Genomic DNA, 27,175 nt, shown 5'->3' on the forward strand with positions numbered 1-27,175 from the left:
CAGGTTTTATGTATTTCTATTTATAACTTTCCCTAGGTATTTTATGTTCTTTGTTGATAATGAAAATATTTGCTAATTGCAAACTCTAGTACCAATCCATTGGCATCAGTGAGGGCACCTAAAGACTTCCTTGGTTAAATTTTACCAACTCTAAATTTCATTGAATTAATTTCACCACTGATTTCTGTCATTTTCCCACTCATGACAGTGTCTCCTTTGAAAAGAGTGGTTGTATTTCTTCCATTCTTATTTCTTTGTCTACTATAGCCCATTTTACTCTGTCTCTAATAAAATATTCCATACCTGAGAAGTTTTGGAGAACGCTGGACTTATCTATGCTTGAGTCAAATGTGTCAGTTGTATCCCTGTTTGGGTGAGGTGCTGGAGTGTGTGTGTGTGTGTGTGTGTGTGTGTGTGTGTGTGTGTGTGTGTTATGAACCTTAATATCAACCACATTGAGAAAAATATACCAACTCCTATCTTCTTGTATTTTCAATCACGTGTTAAATTTTCTTCAACATTTCATATTATATGTCTATGCAGGGAACAATTTATTTTTTTCATTTGATTTATTAATATGGCCTGTTATACCAATGGATTGGCTAACAGGAACAAAACTTGTGCTCCTGTATTGAATATCACTTGACTACTGTGTGGTTGAAATGCAGTTACACTTTTCTGCTTAGTTTCACATGGATGTCAGTCTGTAATTGTATTTCCAGATATTGGGTTAAATTGTTACTTGTACTAGATTAATAACAGAAGTAAGTATAGGAGGTGGGGGAAAGCTCCAGTGGCTGACATGACTGACTGTCCTTACTGAGGACACAGGTTTGATTCTCAGCATCCACATACTGGCTCACAACTGTCCGTGACTCCAGTTCCTGGAGACGTATGCCTTTTTCTGGCCTCCTCATGTACTAGACATGCCTGTGGTATAAATACAGACAATGCCTGTGTATATAAAGTAAAAATACACCCTAAAGTAAGTAGAATGTTTTCCCCCTTCCCTATGCTTGGAAACAGGCAAGGAGCATTGGAAGCGGCCTTGTTAGGCAGGTTAGGGGTGCCTGGGTCTAGGAATAGTTTAAGGGCCAGTGAATTCCTATTTATCCAGCCCATGCAGTTACTCTTCATAAATGATTAGAGGATGTTTCATTCAGGGACAGGCAGGACTGCTTACCTAGGGACAGTGCTTTTAAATCAGCAATTCAGTCTACTTAATTCTTCAAGATTCTGTATGATGAAATGGGTCTAATTATGTTTTCCTCTTGGGATAATGCTCACTACCTGTTTTTAGATTTATTGTTATAAAGTGTGTTCATTGTGAAATGGTTTTAATATTTTTAAAACTCTGTTATAGCTTTATTTTTGTAGTCTTTTATTCCTCACATATTGATTTCACTTAGTAAAATTTATTTAACTGGATGTGTTTGATCGATCCTGAATCAGTGCCTTATGTTCTCCTTTATTAGACTGATTTTTTTTCTTGTTTCTGTGTAAGAGTTCTCTTTAGAAATTTGTCATGAGCTTTACGCATTAATTTTCAACTTTGTTTGACTTACAGAATATACATTGAAATTATTAATTTTCCTCAGCGTCTTTCTGTAGTTCCGCCTAAAAATTAGTATTTTAAGACAGCTCGTTTAAATGGTTTTAGCTCCCTTATAAGTAGTTATCGATTCCATTTTATTAGTACGTTTTTCTCAGCTTTTATGGAGAAAATTCTCAAATGTACAGAAAAATTGGAAGACCAGAGTAATAGGATGTTGTTCTTCCCACAACTTAACATCAATACATGTTCAGCATTTATTCATAAGTGTGGTGTTGTGAATCCCATGATTCTGTTGGTGCATCTGCACACGTGGGTTGAAGATCATGCTGTGTCTGATGCGTGGATTCATCACAACCTATCAAAAATTTCAAGAGACAATATTCTCCAAGTTAACATTTTTGTTGTGTTCACACTTTCCAAAATGAATAGTAGACACAATTACATATGTCCTTGGGAGATACGGGCCATTTAATTGTTAATCATAATATTTTCATCCCCTAGTAAAATACAAACTTTTTACTGTCATACAGCCCTAGCCTTATTTGGAAATGCTAATTGTTCCCGAAATAAGCTCCATAGCTTTCTGTTTATCAGAAAGCACCACCCCCTTTAGTTATACTTGGTTATAGCACAGCCCTCCATCTACTTAGATGCATCTGCCCATTTCACCTAAAGACATGGAATTGACAAGTGTTTGGATGATCTGAGTCCCGTTCATGCCTCTGTGTTGTGTTTGCTGTCATTCATCTGTTTCTCCATGTGCTTTCTTCTCAACGAGAAAAAGTTAGTACAAAAGGCCTGCTTAGATAATTTAAATATTATGTTTTGCCTGGCCTCCCTCCCTCCCTCTCTGTGTGTATATATGTGCATGGGTGTTTGGCAAGGCCCATCTGCAGGGTCAGAGGCCAGCTTTCAGGAGTTAGTTCTCTTCTTCCATCGAAGGTCTCAGAGATCAAGCTTACTGCCTCAGTTTTGATAGCCAGTGCCTTTACCTGCCAACCCAGCTTGCTGACTCTTAAACATGATTTTTCCCCCACACAATTATGGAAAAAATGCTATGTACTTCTCATCCATCTTGCACAACAAGTAAGATTCCTCCCTTGTCTAGTGTAATCATTTCTCTTGCAATTTACAAAAATAATGAGATGCCAATGGTGGTGGGATTTGAACAGTGTACTCCATCAGAATTTTACTCAATAGCTTTTCATGTGTTGATTTGGAACAGTAATTTCACTGAGGGCACAGAGTGGTGATGTTTCTAAGATGTTCCCAGTTAGCCATAAGCACAGCTGAAAACTGTCCCATTACCCACAGCTCAGCCTTAGTGCAGCCTCTACGGCTCACTCTGCAAACATGTTGGCACCATACTTTTCTTTCTCTGTATTTCTCCTTAACCCCTAGCAGAAACTAAGCGTCATCTCTGTTATTTCCTTGTGAACAGTCTTCTCTCCAGAATGTAAGCAATAGAAGATCAGGGTGTGTGCACATGTGTGTGTGCCCCTGTGTGTGTGCACTTGTATGTGTGCTCTCTTGCAAAGGTGCAATCCAGGATCATAGCTGTAATCCCAGCGAGATGGGAGGCAGAGACAGAGGAACCCCTGAAAGCTCATGGGACAGACGGCCTGGTGTGCACAGTAGTGAACAACAGAGACCATGTCTCAAACAAGATCGAAGGCACAAATGAATGGATAACCTGAGGCTGTCCTCTGATCTCCATACACACTTCAAGGCATATGCTCCTGTACTTTCACGCACACACACACACACACACACACACACACACACACACATGTACAGGGTTCAAAAGAGAGAATATTAGGAAAACGTTCTATGCCCACCCATTATAGTATTCACCATTCAGAGGGCCACCCTAGAAACCCACTTTGCTTTGGAATGATGCCTGCCATTTTGAATACTAGTCTGGAAATCATAGCATGAAGCCTTCATTATTCACAATGGTAGTTGCCACTGGGCTATACTAAAAAGAGCAGAAGACATAGCCTCTGCCCAGATAAATGGTGGGTGCTTGATATATCTTGCACATATTTTTCCACTACAGTATCAAGCAAGAGAATGACCTGGATGTTAATTTAAAGCTCTATTCAATTTTCACAGTTAAGTATATTTATTTTTTCCTAGCCATTGTACTTCTATGAATAAATGGCTTGATTTCTCTTTCTTTTCAACTTTTCCACTGGTGGTTTCTTTACCCATCAAGCGACTGCTCCGACAAACTTTGTCATTCCAGGTAATTGAATGTTTCCCAGAACTTGAAATAAATATACAAAATGAGGTATTATCCCTCTACTTATATTCTTTTATGCCTCATGACTTTTTATGTGTCTCTGGGAATACTATTATTTTTTATTAGACTTAGAAGGAAAAAATAACTCTTGAGGTAATCCACGTGTCTATCAGCCACATACAAACTTATATGCTTATACTAAAGTATTATACTGAAATAATTCAGAGGATATTATTGGAAAGAATACCTCATTTCTCCAAAAGAAGAAACTATTAGGCTTGTGAAATCCTCATCTTAGAAGTCGTTATTTGCTAATAAAACAACATTTTCTGGAAAGTATCATTTTCATGAGAAAATGGAAATTTATGAGAATTCTTTTAAGACAAAACGAGTCTCAACTGGGTCCAACATTTTCTTGCCCCAAGTGGATTTCCCCTTCGCTCCAGAAATGCCAGCAGAAGGCAAACAGTGGGCATCTTCGCCATTTACATCCAGCCCTTCCTCCAACATAGGCACTGCTTCCAGATGGACTTGGGGACCACTTCTGACTCCATACTCATGGCATGGCTGTTGGGTCCAGCTCTTACCTGCCAGTAAACAGTACTTTGGATAGCTGTGCCAGCTCTATAAGATTTAGGAACCTGTTTGTTTAGTTCATTAGCAAAAATTTGTTCCACCCAAACAGGACTAGGCATGGGGTTGTGGAGGGAGCTAGGAGATGATGGAATGGATCTGCCCCCCTTCTTTTTTCTGTAAACTGGGAAGTGAAAGCAAGGTTTCCCCTTCTGGATACCCACTTCTTCTTTCAGTTCCCTGCTTTGGGGCAGACAGTCAAAGCTTCAAGCCCCCTCTCTGGGCATTCAGAGCCCCCATCTCCCCTCTCTACTGCATCCCTTCTTTCTCCCTCCCAAGGAGGGTCCCCAACTCTAACTCCAGGCAGAGATTGGTGGAACCATTGGGTTGAAACTGATTGTGACAGCACCAGATGGGCTGGATTTGACAGGGTGGATTCTGAGCCGCTTCAGAGTGGGGGGCGGGGCAGGGAGAGAGAGGGTGGGGGTGGGAACCCAAGGGCCAGAACGGACCCATAGGAGTGCGCTGCGCCTGCTGTTGCTGCTGCTGCTGCTTCCTGCAATACCACGGGCTTGGGGGCCGGGGGGTTGGGTTGGCATCTCTTTAGTGCGAGATTCCCAGGGAAGTGGCACTGCTGTCCCCAGGCGGAGCAGGAGAGGAGGAAGGTCCTGTGGCTCAGATTGCGCTGGGACACTGGGAGGCAGGCGCGAGCTGGGGACAAGAGGCGTGCGACACAACAAAAGCCTAGGTGCCCGGTCTGCGGAGCACGCGCAAGCACGCCGACAGGCTTGACATGGCAAGTTTGTCAACTGTGGGCTTCCAGGCCAGCGCCTTGCTTCCCCCCAAGTGACGGCACTGCAGGTCTGTCCCCCAAGGCGGGCAGCCCCCACCACGACTTGAGTCCTCTGCAAAATGCTCCCCCGCAGGCCAGGTAAGAGGACGCCAGCTCCCTCCACCCTCCCAGGCATGTCCCCAGAGCTGTTTCCTATCCTCCATCCCCTGGGTATCTCCTAGTGCCTGCTGGTCTGGTTGCTTTTAAGCATTCTGTTTCTTCTTGGTCCACCTCTGCCCCTGTTGCTAATGACACTGTCACCCTCCCCGAATCGCTTACAGAATCCCAAAGAGGGTGGGGTGGATTTCTGGGAGGTGCCACCAGGTTGAAGAATCATTCTTCTCAGAAAGTCAGCTCCAGGACAATCAAGGAAGGATGTACAGGGGTTTAGCATTCACCATCCATTCCTAAACTCCCTAAGCGGGCCATCCTACACTCTCCTTTCCACCTGTGGGACCTTGCTTTGTGCTGGAAGCGCTCATGGAAACACGCACACGTGCTCAGTGTTCCCTGTACATGCAGGCTCCCTTGCTTGTTGGACTTTTCTTAACGGTACATGCAGAGGAGGATGTGAGTCTAAGTAGCATGACCTCCCTGAGCTTCCAGACCTCTGTCTGTTGCTTGGTCTCCACTACAGTGATCAGATTAGTACAACATTTGGGTCTGGGGAGGCTTCTAATTTGGACGCTGGGCACCACTGTGCCCCTTCATTCATTATCTTTCTGGCTCCGCCCCTTCTTCCTCCTAAGAAGTATCATTGATAGTTTCCTCTCCTGGAAAGTCAGTGTACTGGGGCACAAGAGGACTTTAAGGTCAGCAACCTGAACCATCACCAAAAGCCTGGCCCCAGCAGCTAGTGAGGGACTCCAGACAGCACCATTTCCTGTCCTATTCTTATGTATCAGGTCCCTGACCTGGTTTGTCAGGCTGGGGTCTTTTTCTCACTCCTTCAGGTACTCCCCACCTCAGTGCAGGCTCTGCCCCCGCTGAATCAGAGCATGTGCCCAGTTGCCACCAGCAACTGCCTATGTCTCCTAAGCCTCTTAATTCTGATTGATGGGCAGAAGTACAATACTATTTTGGAGTGAAGCTGCCTTGCATACTGCCTGGGAGGGAGACCCTTCTCTAGCCCACGCTCACCTCAATCCTTAGAGGGACTGTTGGGATATCCTCATTAAACACAAGTGACCGCCTGGCATTTCTCTCGTCCCTGTGGCTTTTGGCAATTTGGCTCAGATAAACAAGGTCCCTATGCACGACCTGTTACTAGTGCCTTTGATTTTTGTTCACCCCGCCCTTACAGTAGGATCCAGAACTATTCTTGTGAATGTTTACAAAATCATTTTCTAGAAGTAAATTTCATGCCTGTAACCTCTTCTTCCTTTCTGTGTCTCTGTGTGCAGGAGAACACATGTATGCACAAGTGGCATAGAGGTCAGAGGATAGCCTTGCTGCCAGGGCTCAGCCAGCCTGCCTCAGCCTCCCAAGGCAGAGGGCTCTAGTCATCTTACCACCTCATCTTTTGTCCACACTCTCTCCCACCTGTAACTCCTTCTTCTTAACATGCCGTGTTCAACATCCCTACTCCTAGTGTCCCTAGAAAACAAAGGGAACAACTTCTAAAATGTTAACAGTTTATGGCTTCTGTTCCAAACCCAAATCTTAGTGCCCCTCTGCATGACAGCCTTCTTTTCCAGGTTATCAGAAGTCAAAACAGGTTTTCTGAACTGGTATAAATCCCTGACCCATTGTACTCCTCCTGCCCAAAGTGTGTGCAAACTATCTTTAGAAGAGTGTTCCCTTCTTCACTTCTTCCCAATTCCCCACTATTTTTGGCAGAGTATTTTCATTATCCAAACCATCAGACTTAGCTTTTATTTTATTTTTCCTTGTATACATGTTGCTTTGGAAACCCTCGTGATATTTTTGAATCATTCATTTACTTGTATCAAACAAAACTTCCTGGAAGGGATTCCCAAAACTTGGCACCAGTGTGGACCCCTTGGGTGGGCAGGAAGCAGGGAGGGGTTCCAAATGGTTTTGAAGTCACCAGTAAAGCTGGGCAGAGCTCTGATGGTGAATATCATAATGGCATCATCCATTTGATTAGGACTTTACAGTCTACAAAGGGCTTCCTCAGGCATTATCTCTTTAATCCCAGCAGCAGGAATTTTAAATAGTATGGATTCCTCAGAAAGGCCCCTAATGCCGTCCGATCCTGCTTAACCAGAGAGAAGGCGCTCACTGGAAATTAAACCAGCAGCCGATGCAGCTTTAAGGCATGGAGTAAACACAGCAGAAGCAGCTCCTGAGCTCAGTTACCCAACTGCAGCTAGAGGAAAGCAGCAAAAGTGCACAAACCATGTGTGCAGCTGAGAGGAAACTCCATCCTGTGCCCTGGTGGGTCAGGAAGTGCTAGTTCTTGCAGGATGCAGCTTCCTGGGGCTCTGGGCTCTCCTTGACCTAGGGTTAAAATTTAGATGAAACTGTTAGCAGGGGTTGCCAGGAGTCTTAGATTAAGCAAAATGAGTAGGCATGATGCAGCTCTCTTCAGCTACAAAGCGTTCTGGGATATCCTCAAGCTTCTAGCATCTCTTCGCTTCAGTCATGGAGCAATTTTCTCTACTTGGACACAAAGTAGGAGTTGTGTGGCTCCCCTGAAGCCTGATGAAAACAAACAAGGTTTCCATAATGTTTCCCCGTTACTTTAAAACCAGAGGATGTCTCATGTTGGCAGTTTATGCTCTTTTGTGATATATACGTGGACAGAAGCCTACCTTATAGTTTGTTCATTCTCCAAGTCCTTGACTAGAGGACAGCCTTCTATAATGTGCTGTGAATATCCCTTGCAACTTTCCTCCAAGAAATAATTTCTAGATTTCCAGCCAGAAGTCACAGTTTTGGTTGGTATTCTGGGTATCAAATTAATCTTATGTATTATTCTGTAGATTTTTATTCAAAGCAATTTTAAGCAGAATAACTTCTTGTTAGGGACTGTCTGATATGAAGACTGTTAGATACACTAAGAGACTATGTTTGTTTTGTTTGTTTGTTTGTTTTTGCAGCAACATCTCCTGTAGTCTAGGCTGGTCCTAAACTGGCTTTGTTGTTACCAAGGATGATCTGGGTGCTTCTGATCCTCCTCCTCCATCTCTCCAGTGCTGGGATTACAGGCATGCACCTCCATGCCTAATTTCTATGCAGTGGTGAGGGTAGACCCCAGGGCCCCCTACTTGTTCGGCAAGAAGACTACCAACATCTACATCTACATCCCCAATCCTTCCATCATTTATCATTACTGTAATTTGGGCAGGCATTCCTCTATAAAATATGAAAAAAGTTTATGTTATTTTGTGTGTTGTTAAGGGTAAAAAAATAGTTACTAAGTCAAGGACTTACACTATTTCCTATCACATAAGAAAACCAACTGACAGGGTCATGGCCTTTTAGTGTCTTCTATGTCTGTCGTTTCTGCATCTCTTAGTACTAGATAAGATGATCCTTTTCATATAACAACTCTGTAGCTGAATCTCCTCCGGCACCACACAGAGATCACCATTATATGGAAGTTATGGTGCACACATTCTTGTGTGTGTGTGTGTGTGTGTGTGTGTGTGTGTGTGTGTGTGTACTCTGGAAGCTGGAAGTGGGCATCAGTTCTCCTGGAGCTGGGTTAGAGGTAGTTGTGTGATGTAAGCCTGGGGGCTGGGAAGTGAATTCAGGTTCTCTGCTTAACAGGCTTTGTCCTTTCACTGCATAAGGGAGCTTCAGTGGTGGAGACTTTGAGCTCTCTAATCTCTGGGTATAGGGTAAGTATTTAGAAGATAGTTTGATACTATATCATTTTAGAAAGATAATAGCAATAGCTTCTCTTCTTGGGCCTATGAGCTCTGAGCTATGGACTCTTGGCCTTATTTACAGTACTTGGCATGAGTTTTTTTCTGTGGAGGAGCTGTCTTCATTACTGTTCTATTTCTATAGACACCATGCTCAAGTCAACTCTTATAAAAGAAATCATCTACTTGAGGACTTGCTTACAGTTTCAGAGGCTTAGTCCATGATCATCGTGGCAGGGAACATGGTGGCAAGCAGGAGTGTGCTGGAAAAGTAGCTGAGAGCTATGTTCTGATCTGTAAGCACAGACAGTGAGGCTGCTGGGTCTAGCTTGGGCTTTTGAAACCTCAAAGCCCATGTCCAGTGACATACTTCCTCTAAGAAGGCCATACCTCCTAATCCTTCACAAATGGTGATACTCCCTAAAGACAAAGCCTTCAAATATATGAGCCTATGGAGGCCCTTTTTAGTCAGAATACCACAGTGGCCTTTAATCTAACCAGAAAGCTGTTGGCTATAGCCCTAATATTCATACATGGGAGAGCATGGGAGGTGGGGATCCAGTTGGAGTAGCAGAGGGATAAGAGGAATTTATATGGTCAAAATTCATTGTATACATGTATGGAATTCAAAGAATAACATAAAATGTTTAACAATAACAAACCAACAAAATGGAAATCAACTGAGGAACAATGCCCAAGGCTGGCCATTGTTCTCTTCTTGCATACACATGTCTGCAGACACGCCTGCACATATCACTCATGCTAACATGCCTACAGATACAAATGCACTGTGGAAGTTTACAGTTTAGATGGGGAAAAGGATGTAGTCATAGATGATATCATGTCCTGAGTGTGGATCTGGCTGGAGAGAAAAGGATCAGTGCGGCAGGATGATGGAAGCTAGAGTGGAGGAGTGCACACCCCCTAGGGGAGGGGAAGGGGGCAATCACTTCAGGGCCACTTGCACATAAGGAGAGGGGACAGGGTCACTACATCAGCAAAAGGCTTGAGCTCAGTGGCTTGGGAGATAGCTCAGTGGTTGCAGTGTTTGCCACACAAGGGTGAGGACCAGAGTCCAGAACCCACGTGAAAAATACGGGGTAAGTGTGACAGCCCTGGGGTAAGGTGAAGACCCAGGATCCTTAGAGCAAACTGGATAGCAAGAGTAGCCTCATCAGAGAGCTCTGGGTTTGGTCAAGAGACCCTGCCTCAATGAATACAGTTGAAGTTATGGATGATGATTCCTGATGTCCACATTAGACCTCCACATTCAGAATATCACCTTTTATATGCCCACACAAATGAAAACAAGCATACATAGTGAAAGTTGGCAAAAAAGAACGAGCACATTTCCAACTCCTGGTATAGACCAGCTTAACGCAGGGGTTGCTGTACTTTGTGGTTCCTGGGATTCTGAACTCGGGTCCTCACTCTTGTTCTACAGGTGCTCAGTCACAGAGCCTTGGGATGTGTTCATTCTCCCCCTTCCATCTATTTCTTAACAGATATGCTCTTAGCCACAGAGTCTAATCCAGATCAGATTTCCGAGAAGTCTGGAGCTTTCTCCATACAAGTTGTATTGTTATTAATGAATGGAAGAGCTGGAGATGGTAGCCTGGGTGCCTAACAGGGACTGTTACACTTGCTCTCCAGAGAGAGACAGCTTTGGCAAGAAGCTGTCATCTTGGCCCTGAAACTCTGGTGCTATTACCCCATAAGAGAGCTGGGAATAGTAATGAATGGACCTAGCCCAGCCTGTGCATCCCATTCATAAGCTGAGGAGATATGCTTAGGGAGACCCACCGCGATTTTTCTACCTGTTTAGCAATATGGGGGTGAGGTGGAGGCTTTGGTAAATGGCTATTTCAGCAGATGGTTCTAGATATTGGCATGAATGCCACAAGTAACAGATAAGATACAAATTTCCATTTGTAGATATTGTACACTAAATCATTAGAAGTCTTGACCCTGTTTAGGGCTGACATGGAGAGGCAGCTTTCTGTGTTTGTTTGCTCTGGCTTTGGAAATCTGTGATGTAAAATGAGGTGAATGAACTCCCTCCCACAGAGGGGTAGGAAAATGAGTGTACTTTTTGGCCTAAATCGGTGACAGGGCAGAAGAAACAAGTCACTAGAGGCTGAAGGAGACAAATTCCCAGCAGGAATGCTCCCTGCAAATGCTCTGTGTTCTGAGCTGTGGAGGAGGCTCAGCAGGGGCCAGGAGTGTGGCTTGTCAGGTGCCTTGCTGTGGAGTCTGCTTAGCTGTGATGAGAAGAGGTCCCCATGTTGAAGATGGAAACTCAGTGTCTCCTCTCCTGTCCTTTTCTCAGGCCATTCTTACATCAGCACAGATGTGAGTAGCTGTGTTTATAGAAGACATGGTTGAGATGGGTACATACACCTATGTGCATGTGTGCAGAGACCAGAGGAGGACATCAGGTGTCCTGCCCAATCACACTCTTATCGACCCTGGGGCTGGGATGTGGCTAGCAAGCCCTCATAAGTCCGTGTCAGTCGTCATAGTCATCCCCACCCAATGCATGACGCTGGGATTACAGATGTCAAGTCCTCATGCTTTCTCAGCAAGTAGTTTTCCCCACCGAGCCAACTCCCTAGCCCCAAAGCCCATCAAATAATCTTATTAGATTATGGCTAGACAGTAAGAGGCTTTTTTATAATTTCAGAGCCTGTAATTTGGATATTAGAGAACTACTCAGACACACAAAGTGCAGTGTATTGCTTATGGAGCTGAAATACACATGGGTATCATGTCTTGTCTTCATTTCATGAAAAAGCAATGGCCTTTAAACATAATTTAGGCATACATGTTTCAGGGAGGATGGGGAGATGGCTCAGTGGGCAAAGTGCTTGCTGTACAAGCATGTGGACTCAAGTTCAGATTCTCAGTGTCCAGGTAGAGTGGCACATTGCTGTAACCATACGGCTATTAGGGAGGAGAGAGGCAGAACCCAGGGACTTGCTGGCTGGCCAGTCATTCTAGCCTAAAGACTGCTTTAGCTTCAGTCTCAGTGAGAGACACTGCCTCAGAAAACAAACAGACATGATGGAGAACAGTTGATTAAGACATCTAACAGGTACCTCTGGCCTCTACATGTGCATACCTGGATGTGCTCACCGACTCACACACACACACACACTCACACATACACCACTTTCTCTCTGTGTCTCTGTGTGTATATACACACACAGATGCACACACATACCCAAGGTTGACCTCTGGCTTCCAAATGTGAACATTTGTATGTGCACCCAAACATACACGCAAACATATACACAAACCAGTGTGAGAGACCACATACATGTGCCAGTTTTCTGGTCCCCAGTTTGATGGTGACTAGGAGCAGATCGAGCCATCAGGCTTCTAAAAGTCAACGTGAGAGGATTTGTTTTCGATTCGGTGCTTTTCCACTGAGGAAGTCCCCAGCCGTCGTCCTTGGTGCTCAAGGAGCCTGAGGCTGTGTCCTCAGCTGCCCCTTGCTTTTCAGCAGGCGAGCCTGGCACAGGCTCTCACATGCCTCAAGTGGTCTCTATGCCCAGGCTGTTGGCATGCTGGGTGCCAGGGATAAGTAACGCATGGGGTCCAGTCATCCAGGGACACACAGTGGCCACTGAAACATGGTCACTCTCCCCTGCCTATTCCTGCTTGCTTGGGTTTGGGCTTTCAGCCAGCTGCTTCTGTCCTGGGTCAAGGCCCCGCTGGGCTCAGGCTCTGGCAGCTGTCTTCAGTGACTGTTTCCTCTGCTCTCATGAAAAAATTTCTCTGCTTTCACTCCTTCCCTTAAGTACTTCTCAGTGGCTAGATTAAAAAAATATATAAATATATTTGTGTTTTGAGAGAATTCCATATATATTTTTGATCACATATTGCACAGTCCCTTCTTTTGACTGCTCCAAGACCCATCCCCTGTACTTCTCTTCTATCTTCATCTTTTAAAAAAAAACTCACTGAGTCTAATTAATGCTGCTGGTATGTACTGGGATGGAGGGCCATCCACTGGGGCATGGTCCACCTATCAGGAGTCACACCTGTGGAGAAAACTCACACCTTCCTCAGTAGTCATCAGTTGTCAATAGCTCCTCATTTAAGAGTGGGGTCTCATGAGCTCTTTCATGTTTCACCACCCAGGCCGGAAGGGTGACTCACTTGACTTCAGACAGCTCTGTGCAGGTGACAGCATCCCCTGTGAGCTCACATGTGCAATGCGTGTCATGTTCAGAAGACACTGTGTAACAGCAGCAGTCCCCTCCCCCAGCCTGCAGCTCTTACAGTCTTTCTCCTCCTCCTCCGCCAAGGTCGGTGGGAAATGTGGTGTACATGTCCCATTGAGCTCACACAGAGACGGTGTCTGGCTGCTCCTGATTTGTTATTGACTTCAGAGTTAGTAAGTGAGGGGTCTTCCCTAAAGATTTGCTGGAGAGGAATGGAGAAGGATGGAGGAAGGATGGCTGGGATGGAGGGGACTTGGGGGATGGGAGCAACCAGAGCACTCTGAGGGGGAGGGCACGTGGACTTCCAATGCTGCTTCTAGCCATTTGTTACAAATTTAGCGCTTCAGAACAGCACGTTTGTATTATCTCACTTCTAGAAATCAGAAGTCCAAGCTCAGGTCGTGGGCAGGGCTGCATTCTCTGTGAAGGCTCAGGCACAGGGGAGTCTTTCCCATAACTGAAAGGCTACTCAAGCGTGTTGGTGTGTGGCCTTTCCAGCGAGTGGCCCTCTGACCTGTGCCTCTGTCTGAATGGCTTCTGTGACTGGGACTCTTCTCAGTCCCCTCTAAAGACCCTGCTGATGACTTCAAGCCAACAGGTAACCCACAATCATCTTTGTCTTGAGATTCTTCAGTCTACCCAGTCTTGCTGTGAGAGGTTCCAAACCCATAGCTGCTGAGGGTTAGGATGCAGGCATCTGGGGTGCAGGGAGTATGGAGGCAGAATTCTGACACGTTATTGTTTTAATGGATGAGAATAAATAGTAGAAGATAATTTATGGACAGCAGACCAGTGCAGGTGAGTGCTTGAAAGACGAACTATAGTCTAGGATAAATAAACTTGAAGGCCTGTTCCAAGTAAAGGAGGGCTAAGGAGGAGGAAAGGACAGGGAGGAGAGCAAGGAAAGAGAGAGGAGGATAGGGGAAGAAAGAAAGAGAAAGAGGGCAGGAAGGCGGGCAAGTAAAAGAGGAGGACTGGGAGAGAGGGACCAGGAGAGAGGAAAGGGGAAACCAGATTAGGATGTGGGGGAGGAGATAACAAGAAGAGGGGGGAGGGGCAAGAGAAAGGGAGGGAATGAAGAGGGAGAAAGAGGACAGAGAAGGGGAGGAGAGGAAAATAGGGGAGAGGGGAAAGGACTAGGTGGGAGCCTAGGGGTTAGGAGAGAAGGAGGGGGAGAGACAGAAGAGGAGGAAGCAGACCCTCCAGGACCACCAGGAGCCTCAGGCTTAGTAGTGGGGAGAGAACTATGGCTGTCAGGCTGGAGAAACCTGTAAACTGGAAATTAGGAAGGGAGGAGAAGAAATAGTCACTGCTGAGGATTGGCTTGGCTCTGTTGACTCATTGGGAGGAAGTGACAGAGCAGTCAGCATTGCATGTGCAGTTGAGCTGCCTCAGTGGGCTAAAGAACATCACTGTGAACCCGGGATTACCCAGCTGTATATGGAAGAGGTGTTTAAAGCAGCAGTGTGGCTCACGGGGATCTTTGGTATTGTTCTCAATTTTAAACATTAAGAAACAAAGGCCTAAGAAGTTCAAGTGGGTTTTCTAAGGACACCTGGGAAGGTAGTGTTGGAATTTGGGCTGGAGACCACAGCACCTGCCTTCAATTCTATCTTCCTCCCAGTAGTTGAGGTCCTCCACTCTCTCCTTTGTTGTGTGTGTGTGTGTATGTGTGTGTGTGTGTGTGTGTGTGTGTGTGTGTAGGTGCACACATGTATTTGGCCATGTGTACATGTTCATGTTGCTTGGAGGGTCACAAGGCAGCTTCAACTCTCTATCCTCAGTTGCTGCCCACCTTTTGTTTTGAGGTGGCATCTCTTATTTGCCAGGTATGCTTGGCTGGCTGTGTCAACAAGCCATAGATAAGTACCCTTATCACCCTCCCCAGTTCTGGAGTCACAAGTTTCTACCACCTTCCTTGGCCTTTTTCCTTGTGTTCTGGACTCAGGTCCTTGTCCCTGAGCTATCTCTTAAGTCCATACCACTGTGAAGAAGGCCTTTTGATGAATAGAGACTGTGTTAGGGTGTTGAAAGTCTCATTATGGAGACTGGGAGAGAGGAGTTGCTTCACAGAGCACTTGGAAATGCACATGGGAGATAGTGCAGACACTGTAGGCCTGCTCACATCCAGCTTGCCAGGTTTTTGGTTGGATGGAGGTCTTCTCTCCTTTATGAGTAGCATACATCAGGGGGTGAGATATGTATCACCCTGTGGAACTGGGTGTACTTTGATTAAGAGATAGTAAAAGAGACACTTGGTCAATAGAGCATTGAACCTAGGGACATTTTGTGACTTGGTGATGGGAGAATTGTACACTATGGCTAGTTTCTTACCACTTCCTGTCATCACAAAGACTGTTTTCTTCCTAGTCAGCAACAGTTGTATCTACAGAATATCCACAGAGAGTTTTAGGATGAATTCCTCAGCTGCCTTCAACACTTCATCAATAATGTGCTCTGTCTATTAGTAAGCAATTAACATATGACCTTATTGGCAGGCAGACCACACATTCCCTGACAGGGCTTTAAAATATCCATTTCCTATTTCCTCACAGAGGAAGACATTTGGAAGTATTTCAGAGAAATTCTGCAACAAGTATATTGAGGCAAACCTGAAGAGTTACAGCAGAAAGGGTTGCTGTGGTGATGGGGGCTCAGCAGTTAGGAGAACTGAGTGGAAGCATGATGACTGACTTACGTTCACTTCTCAGAAAACCATGCAGCAAACTTGTTTGTGGTCATACTCATGCCTATAACCTCAGCATTATGGGAAGCAGGTGTATAGCTGGGGCTTGCTGGCTAGCAGCCTAGCTCTAGGTTCAATGAGAGACCCTGTCTCGAGGGAACAAGGTGGAGAGTGTTAGAACCCGACATCCTGTGTCTTCCCCTGGCCTTAGCAAGCAGGTGTGCACTATATACAGTTTTGTAACTCAAACAAAAGAAACAGTCTGTGTTAAAGAGAGGGTGTTGTCTCCCAAAGTCCATTCATGCACTAGATATAAATACTGGTTCCATTGCCAGAGACCCCACAGACTGCCCAGGCTTCCTAACTGACACGTGGGAGAGGGCCTACGCCCTGCCCCAAATGATGTGAAAGACTTTGATGATCCCCCATAGAAGGCCTCACCCTCCCTTGGGTGAGGGATGGGGGAGTCAGTGGGGGGGGGCATGAGAGGGTGGGAGGGAGAGGGATTTGGGATTGATATATAAAATAGATTGTTTCTAATTTAGATGAAAAATTAAAAGATTTTAAATAAAGAGAGGGTGTTGGAAGTCACTGTGTTTCCAGGTGGGTGGCAGTTTTCTATATTCTTTGGAGTTTTAAAGAAAGCTCAAGTGATCTTTGACCACTTAGGATAGTGTCCACATTCAGTGCTGTGTGTCTGATTTGAATGCTTTTACCACATGAGACCTTGAGTCTGCCAAAAGGGTTTTTTTTTTTTTAAATTTAAGATGATGCCAATTTGTGCTTAGGCAGAACCTGCTTATGTGATTTTCATTGTAAGCTGTACAATTTGAGGGGCTTGGGAAATTTTATGGGATTATAATCAAATGTTACAGATTTTTAAGAGGGGTAAAGGGTTAACATGGAATCAAATTTATTGTGTGTAATAACTATGTTTTCAGCATCCCTTATCTCTTATATCAGCAACATTAAGGAGGTGGTCATAAAACAGCCTTTAATTAGTCTCACTGGAGCAAGGTTTGTGTGGTTAAAGTTATGCAGGACCCTGGCAACCATTAAGATAATTGATTCATTTCTTTTAACACTTGTGCAAAAATATGGGATCCAGGGTGATCCTTGGATATGTATATACAGTGGGCAATGACTAAGTCAGAGTAGTTAAGCATTTCTATCTCCTTAAATGTTTAAAAACCATCTGATGCTAATGTGATGAATGCTTGCACATGCATATGGGGTGCAGTACGGCACCTCAGTGCATGGATACTGCATATTCTAGTCAAGTCAGGGTAAGTAATGTTCCTGTCTCCTCCTCATTCCGTTGTGTGGAGCCTTCAGATTCTTCAGCCCATCCTCAGGTTGTCAGGGGTGACAGACTCCCACTCCCACTGCTCTAGGATTTAAAGATCTCAAATGGTATTTTCATAACTACTGTAGCTGTCTCACTCATTTCTGAGACAAACTACTTCACAAGACACAACATAAAGGGGGGGAGGCTTTGTTTTGGCTCACGTTTTGGATCGTGTCCCTCATGACAGGGAGGGCAATGTGTAGGAGTGGGAAACAGCTTATCTCATTGCGTCTACACTCAGGTAGCAGATAGTGAACAGAGGAAGGGCTGGCCTATAAATAATAGCTTCAGTCCCCCATGACTCACTTTCTCCAGCAAGGCTCTACCCCCAAAAGTTTCCATATACTTCTCAAACTGCAACACTAGCTGGGGACCAAGGGTTCAAACACATGAGCCTGCGGGGACATTGCATATCCAAACCATTAGCCAATAGTCTTCTTCCCATTTCACTGAGGTTCTGGCTTTCATTTTATTCAGTTTAAAAAAATCTACATTTGAGGAATATGAAAAAAGACCTGTTTTCCTATGTCTGACTTCTTTCCCTTAACATGGTGTTTCTCCATCTCATTGTCTCATTCATTCTGCTACAAATTATAGGACATTTAATAAGTTTTACTTTTATTTGTCTGTTGACTTGTTTATTGCATGCATGCAGCTTGGTGGCAAGCCCCTTTACTCATGAATACATCTCCCTAGCACCCATTATAGCATAGTGTAAAAAGAAGAAATCTCACAGTGTTCCAAGTTGCATTTTTGTTCTTCCTTAAGCAAAGCTAAGCACATTCAATGATCATACACAGAGAACAATTTAAAAATACACATAAATTTAAATAGTGTATGGTACTGGCTATATATGATTCCATTTGGGAAATCTCAAAATTTGTAAGCTAAATCAAGTAGGAGAAATTAGGCTTAGAGAAGATGATTAAATCTCGGTCTCACTTGGGGCTATTGGAAGCTATGCTGGATTGAGGAACATCTGGGACATAGAGGTCCAAGGAGAAGTAAAGCCTCCAAGGTGTCATTCTGTGGAAGGCTTGCATACCTCCTGGAGATAGATTCAGCACTGTCTTGCTATTCATTATTTTGATCTGTATCTCTTCTTCATTTAATGCTGAGTAAGGATTTACAAGAAGAAAGACATTTTAAGGAAGGGGTGGACTGTTGTGGAATATCCCAGGCATGGCATGGCAGCTGCATTCTTGAATTCCCTGCAGTTGCGATTACCTGCATAAGACCTGTACCAGTTAGGCCTGTCAACATTTCATCAGGGAAAGGAGGGACTCAAGAGGCTCTACCCCTCACGAGGATACCCACAGTTTATAGGTACTAGTGGAAGGGCTCATGAAGCTCCATCCATCTTGAAGGATCTATAGACAGTTAATGGTTGCTAGAGGGGGAGGGGAAGAGGGAGGGAGGGAGGGGGAGAGAGGGAGGGAGGGAGGGGGAGAGAGGGAGGGAGAGAGAGACAGAGGGGGGAGAGAGAGAGGGAGGGAGGGAAGGAGGGAGGGAGGGAGGGAGGGGAGAGAAGGAGAGAGAGGAGAGAGGAAGGGAAATGGAGAGAGATGCATTTTTTCTAATGGTACAACCACTGGTAAGCTGCCTACAGTCCTGTAAATAACCCCTCACCCATGCTTCTGTAAATAGCTCTAGGTAAACTCATCTAGTCACCAAGAAACCAAAGCAAAGCAAAACAACAAAAGCAACCTGGAAGCAGATAGAAGAGGGATTCATTAGAAGAGAAAAGGAATCAATGAAAGTGATACAGGGAGACAAAAGATTGTAGTTGGGACAGATAGGGACAAAACACAGAATATATGTGTTTACAAACTAAGCTGTCATCATGTATAATTAGTATATGCAAATAAGTTTGAAAAGACTGCATTTTATGTTTCATCCTGTAAAATTCAGATACCTGCATGTCACAGAATCAAAGACTTCATGAAACAATGCTGTAGTGCAGAACAGAACACGAGGAAGCCTGATGACCCAACCATTATGGCATCTCTGGCCTCCGTGAGGCATTGTCCCAGATGCCAGCTGTTGGCTGCAGGATCTCTTACAAGGCATACTTTCTTCCTAAGATCTCTAATGCTGAGGGTGTTTCTGATTTACCCTACTTCATCCTCAATGGATTGTGGTGCTTGGTTTTAATTGTCAACTTGACACAAACTAGAATTACCTAGAAATGGTGTCTTGATGAGGAAATAACTAGATTTGGTTGGACTATAGGGGTCCTTGTGACCAGTTGTCTTAACTGGGTTAATTGCAATGGGAGACTCACCTTAAATATAGGTAGCACTGTTTTGGGGGCTTGACTGAGTGAAAAGGCAAGAAAAAGCTGAGCACTAACATGTATGTATGCATTACTTCATTGCTTTCTGGTCTTGATTGTGGATACGATGTGATTAGTTGCTTCAAGTTCCTGCTACCGTGACTTTCTGAAATGATGAGAATGTGAGCAAAGTAAACCCATCCTTCTTAGGTTTCTTTGGCTGGGGTATTTTATCACAACAACAGTGTTTTGGTTAGGTTACTATTGCTGCAATGAAACAAGCATAAGGAACTTGGGGGAGGAAAGTGTTTATTTCAGCTTACACTTTTAGGTGACAGTCCATCACTGAGGGAAATCAGAACTCAAACAGGGTGGGAGCCTGGAGGTAGGAGCTGATGCAAAGGCCATGGAGGGGTGCTGCTTCCTGGTTTGCTCCTCATGACTTGCTCAGCCTGCTTTCTTATAGAACCTAGGACCTCCAGTCTAGGGACAGCACCACCCACAACAGGCTGAGCCCTCCCCCATAAATCCCCAATTAATAAAATGCCTTACAGCTGGATCTTATGAACATATTTTTTCAATTGAGGTTTTCTCCTCCCTGATGACTCTAGGTTGTGTCAAGTTGACATAAAACTGGCTAGGACAAACAGGAAACAAAACTAAGATGTAGGTACTAGATACAGCCTAGGAAAATTGTTTTATTCCTTGATAATGTACTATAATTCAAAGTATGCAATAAGATTGGCCATTCCCCCCCCCCCCCGGTACAACAGAAGCTTGAATAAATGTGTTTGTTAACCAGCTTTTTAGGTGTCTAAGGAGATCCTGTGATTGCCTTTCATTAGCAGGCAGCTTGGTTTTCAAGCCATTTACCTCCTCAGTGGCCCTTCTTTACCCAGCTCCTTGGGAGAGTATAGTCTGTTCTTTCTAGCAGTTTCCCTCCCCTCATCATGACTCAGGCTTTCTCTTGAGAGACTGAATTCCCATGGTATCCCTGTCTCCACATGGTTCTAAGGCTTGCCTCTTCCATGAGGCCTGTTTTGATAATTCCAGGCCTAGGCTACCATTCTCTATATCTCTGCAGCAGTGCCATTGAAACATTAGAGAGCTGACTGTTACTGAATTATAGACATGCAGTGTCTGCTTTTATCACCTATGCTCCCTCCATCTTCCTCTCTCAAATTAAATCTTAGTTCTTTCTTTTGTCCTTGACTTGAAAAGTCCTGGAGAGTTAGGGGAAGACTTTTCTGTGTTTATAAATATTTCTGTCATTTTGCAAACTTTAGTCATAGTATAAGAACTTGCTAAATGGCTGATTGAAACTAACCATGTTTGCTATTACTCTCATTCTTTCCAACTTGTCCGACTTCAAAATTACATATAAGTGTAAAGTGTAGCTCTACATAAATGTATATAGAGATATATTTATACTTTGAATTTATATCAGATACTCATGTTAAGTAGAAATGGATCTGTCACTTTATAGATTTGTTTTACTTTTGATTGTGTGTATGGGTGTATGTTCTGGGTGGGTGTGCACTTATGACTGTCATTTAAAAACATTTTGTTAGAGTAGAGCATCCATATAGATTGGCAAGGAAGCAGCAGTGATTCCTTGACTTGTCACAAAGCTCAAACCATGCGATGATCAGCTCTTGGATCAAGAGAAAGAAACCAGCAATGCTCCTTGTTCCTGTTTCAGTCACCTGCAAATGCTATCCCAATTTCTGTTATCTAAAGTTGGTTTCTCACACATTGAGCTTTATATAAGGGAGCATTCTGTCCTTACATTTGGCTGTTCCTCCATTTTAATATTAGAATTGTGCTGTTCACTTAGATTAAAGTAAGCATTTGTGGACTGTTCATTCCAGGCACTGTGTAGTAATTAAATACTGGCGAATACCACAATTCTATATAATGGGCTGTAGGTGAGCAGGCAGTGCTTCCTTATCTAGAATTTCTATGAAGCTTGTTGCTATAAACATTCTTACATACATGTGTGTGCATCTATGCATACTCATGTGTTTGCATGTATTTATGCAGCATGTTTGCATGTGGATGACAAAAGTCTACCTTGGGCGTCATTCTGGCCTGTTCCCTTTTATTTTGAAACAGGATCTCCCATTTGCTTCACCAAGTAGGTAGCCAGAATGGCTGACTAGCAAGTTCCAAGAGACCTTCTCAGAGCTGGTCTCACAAGCATATGCCACTGTCCTGGTTAATACCTAGGTACTCGGGATCTATTTCAGGTCCCTGTAGGGAAGGTACCTTAGTACCTGAGCAATCTCCCTAGTTCTTATCCATGATCTTTGCTGCTTGAGTACATAGCTGTCCAGCTGTGGTTGACACAGTCACAGTGTTTATCCAGGTATTCCACCAGTTCCCACTCCACCATCAGGGTATGAAAGCCTTGTGTTTTTCATGTTCTTGCCAACAGACATTTTACATGTCAAATCCTTAACTGAGTACAGAAATTGAAAATGCATTTATTATCCTATAGCTTTCCTTTTAACTTTCCGGAATGCGTTTTTGGTGTGAGAAGTTCTTCATATGAAGAAAATTAACTATCAGCTTTCTCACTTAATGCTCTTTACTTGTTCTGTCTTCCTTAAGGAGCCTTTGCTTATCTGAAAGCCATCAAAATATAGGTTTTTGTATGTTTTTCCCCTACAATAACTTTTCTGTTTTCTTATATTTATATCTGTGGTCCCTGAGGTATCAAATATTTGACTATGCTGTCAGATGAGAATTGAGAATTAATTCTTCACCAATAATCTTGCAGATATTTTCCTTCTCCATATTTTAAATGATATAAAAAGTATTATGCACATGTGTGAGTATTTGCCCATGGGTGTAGTTGCCTATGTAGGCCAGAAGGAGTCAGATTCTCTGGATCTAGAGTTATAGGTGGTTGGGAGTTGTCTGATGTGGGTGCTGGGAACTGAGCCCAGGTCCTGGGAGAGCAGATGCACTCATAACCACTGAAGCATATCTCTGGTCACATCATTTTTGTTGCATATTGAGTATCTATGTGTAACTTTGTGTCTAGATCTTCCTTTTATTCCTTTTGGATTTATTTATTTCTGTTTTCAATACAATATCTTAGTTCTGTTGTCTCTAATCCTCGAGTCTGAGTCCTGTAACTTCTGTCAGTCCTCTTTAAGATCGTCTTGGGCATGATAGATTTTAATATTTTGACTGTCACATTAACTGTGTGTAAGATAACACACCATCAACAGTACACAGTCAGTAACTTTTATGAGACTATTGGGAGACACGATAAAGGCAAAAAGGAAGTAAACTAGTAAGGGAAATGAGGATGCTTGCTGGAATTATGTTCTTCCGGTGTGAATTCCAGAACTTGCCATTCTGATGAGAGCTGCTGAGAAGGTGATGGTGAGGTGGTTCAGTTGTGGTGTAAATGGGGCAGTGAGACTGTAAAAATTAATCAAAATAACACTTGGAGTGGGAAAATGAATCCTAAGAATGCTGTCTTTGTCTAATTGTGTATCAAAAGGAAGCTTGAATATTAGTTAAGGACACAGCATGGTTGACCTCAGAAATTTACCTCATGAAAGTATCTGGAAATGAGTTCTATGGGAACAGCCAGATTTTGAATAGAGCGTGATTAAAATACATAAGGAAAAGCTTTAGTCCCATTTGATATTGTTTTTTTTAAAGCTTGTCAACCATTTTACTATAAGGAAGTCTCCAATCAATCAATCAATCAATCAATCAATCAATCATTGCTTCTTATTTTTCTGAGAGAAGGTCTTTTATATCCTATGCTGGCCCCAGACTGTGTAGTCAAGGGTGAGTTTACATGTCTACCTGTTGTGTGCTGAGATTGTGGATGTGAGTGATGACACCAGGTTTGTGTTGTGTTGGGGCTGGTGCCCAGGATTTCATGCACGCTAGACAAGCAGCTCATCAACCAAAGCACATCTGCAGCTCACAAAAGACAAACTTGGCAGCTCTGGGCCATGGATCACAGCTCCTTGCCTGCAGAGAATGTAGATTGTAAGGAAATACCCAAATATGTGGGTCAGTAACGTGGCAGGTGAAGAGGGTTCAGTGTTGTCTGTTGTTAATGAAAGACAGAGATCTTAGATGGCGATTTTGTATTCCTTAGAGCATGAGAATCAGAGCTCACGAATGTTTATGGCACCTAGGTATCATTTCTTTTTGCAGCCTGATGTAGAAACACTTTTAAGTCCTTCATCATTTAAATCCAAGCATCCTTCAAATGGAGGGTAGCTCCAGCTTACAAAACAGGCAAGCTCAGGCTAGGAGAGGATTTAGGAAAGTGGACAGGATTGAAAAATGAACCTTCCAACCCCAGCCTCCACAGGTGATGTAAAAAATCGTTTCATTTTGTGTGAATCTCAAGGAAGAGGACCAATTGGCCTTTGAAAGTTAGTTTCCATAGTAACTGGGTGGAATCAAAAGCAAATGCAGTGGTGGTGTTTTTCCCTACATTACATGAACTGCTGTTAGGTACCTAGTGGGGCAAGCAGTTCTCAGGCACTAGTTACTCCATAGATGAATACGGGGCAGGTCTTCAATCTATAGCTGCTACAAGTGGGCTTCTTTCCTGGTCCCTCCCCCTGCAAAACAAAAGGAAACAGAACAGAACAAAAACTGCTCTTGAACATCTTTTCTGTTCAGGTACAGGTCCAATGAGCAGTTCCTGCTCCTTGACTTTATGGTGTTTTTAAAAACAGGAGGCTACATGTATGCAAGAAGAATCTATGATTGTCTATCCTGCCTATTGAAAAGATGAGTATGAGAAACAAATGGTCAAAGGAAAGTGATTGCCTTTACCATTTCAATGTAAAAACACCAAATATTTAAAAAAAAACTAAAATAGAAATAGTATTTTATTTTAGGGGTAGAGTGAACCATACATTTCAGCTTACCAAATTCCTCTAGTTTTGTAGTTATCCAGTGTTTGTATTCACAGAGTTCTATCTTTTGTATGGAGCAGATCACTGTGTCATGTAAAATGCTACAAAACACTTTCCCAATAATTACCTACATGATATTATGGAAGAAAAGGAAATGCTTGGATTTGTTGTTACTCTGTAGTGCTCAAATTGAATCTGTGTAGAATGTTTCCTATTTATGTGTGTGTGTGTGTGTTCACTGAACACTCTGCATATGTGCAAGTCAGCAGACAACTTGTGAGAGTTGGTTCTTTCCTGCTATGTGGGTACTAGTGATTAAACTCAGGTCATCAGGATTGGTGGCAGACTCCTTTATCCACAGACTCATTTCATCAGCCAAGGAGCCATTGTCTTGCTTATAAAAACACAATCTCATTTGTTACATGAAAGACCATATCCCTTTAGTTCTATCAGAATATAATTCCAAGAATGAGTCAGAAGTTGACCTTTCTAAATGGACTGTTAATTTAACTGTTTAGAAAAAGAAAACATGGTCCTGCTGAAGTTTGATACTGACAGAATTTTCTTGTTTTCAAAAACGGAATGAGGAATTAAAAATAGAAATTAGACTGTTTTTGTCTTGGCTATTTTGTAATTTCCATATCTGAAATCCTCCTTCGCTCTTCTCCCTCAGCTCATTCTGATATGTGCCTGAGAAAGGAGCCCAAGGAAGATGTCCCAGTCTGTCACTCATGGGGCATTCAGAAAGAGCCCCAGTCTTTGTAGAAAGATATGAACAGAGTCAGTGACAGTAGAGGAGGAGAAAAGCCACACACTACCCCCGAATCAGAACAGAAGACTCCATAGCCATCACTATCTTATGTCTCTGGGAACTTCCGCTGTAAAAAATGTCAGACCTAGGAACAGGGCTTATATGAACTGCTGAAGACTAGATAAAGGGCTGTGTTTATAAACACAAATTACATTGTGCAAACATTATACAAACAAGGGTTCTTGGGAAAGGTCCAAAAGTCAGATTCCAGAGATGAGAGTCTGCTGATTTCTGACGATGTCTTTAAGCTACTCTGTGTGTGAAGTGTGATGGGAGACAGAGAGGATTGTCTCCTTGTGCATGCTTATTTAGTGTGCACAGAAGCACCCAAATGAGGAAGGGAAGCAATTCCTTTGATACTGAGCAGCAAACACTCCCTGGAATGAAGTTGCAGGAAGCATGCATGGTTTATAATCCAAAGGCAGAGCACTCCACACAGAGTCTAGGAGCTAAATTGAAAAACTCAACTTGTTGTCCACAAGCCAGTTAACCATGCCTGCTGCTTCCACACCAGAAGCAGAAAGGGAAGCATTTGTTGAAGATTAAATTCTTGACCAGGAGAATAGTAAGGTAAGAAAACTTGGAAAATTCATAAACTAGAGATTCATCTTAGGCATTTCAAAGTTTCCTTTCTGTAAAACAGCCAAAATGTGTGTGTGTGTGTGTGTGTGTGTGTGTGTGTGTGTATTTGTGGGTATATATGTTTATGTGTCTATGTGTGTGTGCTTGTATATGTGTGTGTATGTGTCTGTGTGTGTATGTCTGTGTGTATGTGTTTGTGTGTATATGTTTGTATGTGTATATATGATTGTGTGCATGTGTACATGTTTGTGTGTGTGTGAGATGAATATCTTGCCTTGAAGGAAATTGATGCAGACGCCATTCGTCCAATGAATGCTTTGTAAATCACATTACCAGGGCTTGCTTAAAGTGTCACCCAAGATTTCCTATGGAGGAGGTTGGTGGCACTACCATATGCCAGCTTGGGTCTGAGCCAGAGACACACACTGGAAGGCTTTTACATTCCAGTCGTCTCCTCCTGCCTGGTAAAAGAAAAAAGAAAAGAAAAAAGAAGCACATTTGTATGTGCTCTAAGTGGGCAAGTTATTTGTACACAATGGGAAGTGAAATTTCATTTCCACATGAAATTAGTGAATAATGCCTTTCAAGACTCTTTGAATAAGCGTGCCCAAGACTCCGTCAGCATCCGAAGTCTGTCCATGACGCCCACCATCTGGATGGAAACAGAATCGTTATCTAGCTACTTTGGCAGGGGGTGGGGGAAATCAGAAGTGGGGTGTGGCTAAGGGGAAGTGTCTGGATACTGTACTGAGTTTTTGGCTGTTTCATCATGACTTTGGTGCCAGCCAGGTTTGTCTCTGTCTGATCCCATGCCAATACGTACTTGCCTAGTATACTATACTGCAGACATATGTTCTTTGATCTGCATGTATCTGTCCACCTTGTACATGCTTAATGTTTTTATACTACTGTTTTTACCCTCGCCATCATTTTTCATCCTAATTCTCAAAACATCCCCATTCATCAAGATTGGAGTTAGGGATCTCACAGAGTAGACTGCTTCTGTACTGTATGTATCTATAACCACAGAGCATATAAATCTATATATCTAAGATTTCGTTCTCAATTTAGTAAGAATGGAATTTGTATTTTTTCTAAAATTTGTATTTTTCTAAAATTTGTAATTTTTTCTAAGTTCTGATGATGGCGAGGCTTGCCTACTGCTACCTGAAAAATAAGCTGTGATTTGGGGAAAAGCTTACTGTATTATTTTGGCAGTGTCTTTTGATGGAGTAAGTCAGTATTCTATTCAGATAGAATACAGGGGTGCTAGGCCTACACGTAATAATTAAAGTT

At 43.3% G+C, this 27,175-nt stretch overlaps 1 protein-coding gene across 4 annotated transcripts in view; it reads left to right on the forward strand.

Annotated features, from left to right (window-relative positions):
- Positions 1-27,175, forward strand: part of Nckap5 (NCK associated protein 5) — an 831,052-nt gene that overhangs the window by 237,471 nt on the left and 566,406 nt on the right. The window contains exon 1 of one of the 4 annotated variants that reach the window (XM_040738962.1): positions 4,979-5,304. The exons of 2 other annotated variants lie outside the window; for them this stretch is intronic. The gene's annotated coding sequence lies outside the window, so the exon portion shown is untranslated. Of the gene's footprint in view, positions 1-4,978; positions 5,305-25,642; positions 25,868-27,175 lie in introns of those variants that run through there. One more of the 4 variants, XM_040738963.1, reaches the window with a different exon arrangement.

Source organism: Mesocricetus auratus, unplaced genomic scaffold, assembly GCF_017639785.1.
Source record: "Mesocricetus auratus isolate SY011 unplaced genomic scaffold, BCM_Maur_2.0 Super-Scaffold_100676, whole genome shotgun sequence".
NCBI lineage: Eukaryota > Metazoa > Chordata > Mammalia > Rodentia > Cricetidae > Mesocricetus > Mesocricetus auratus.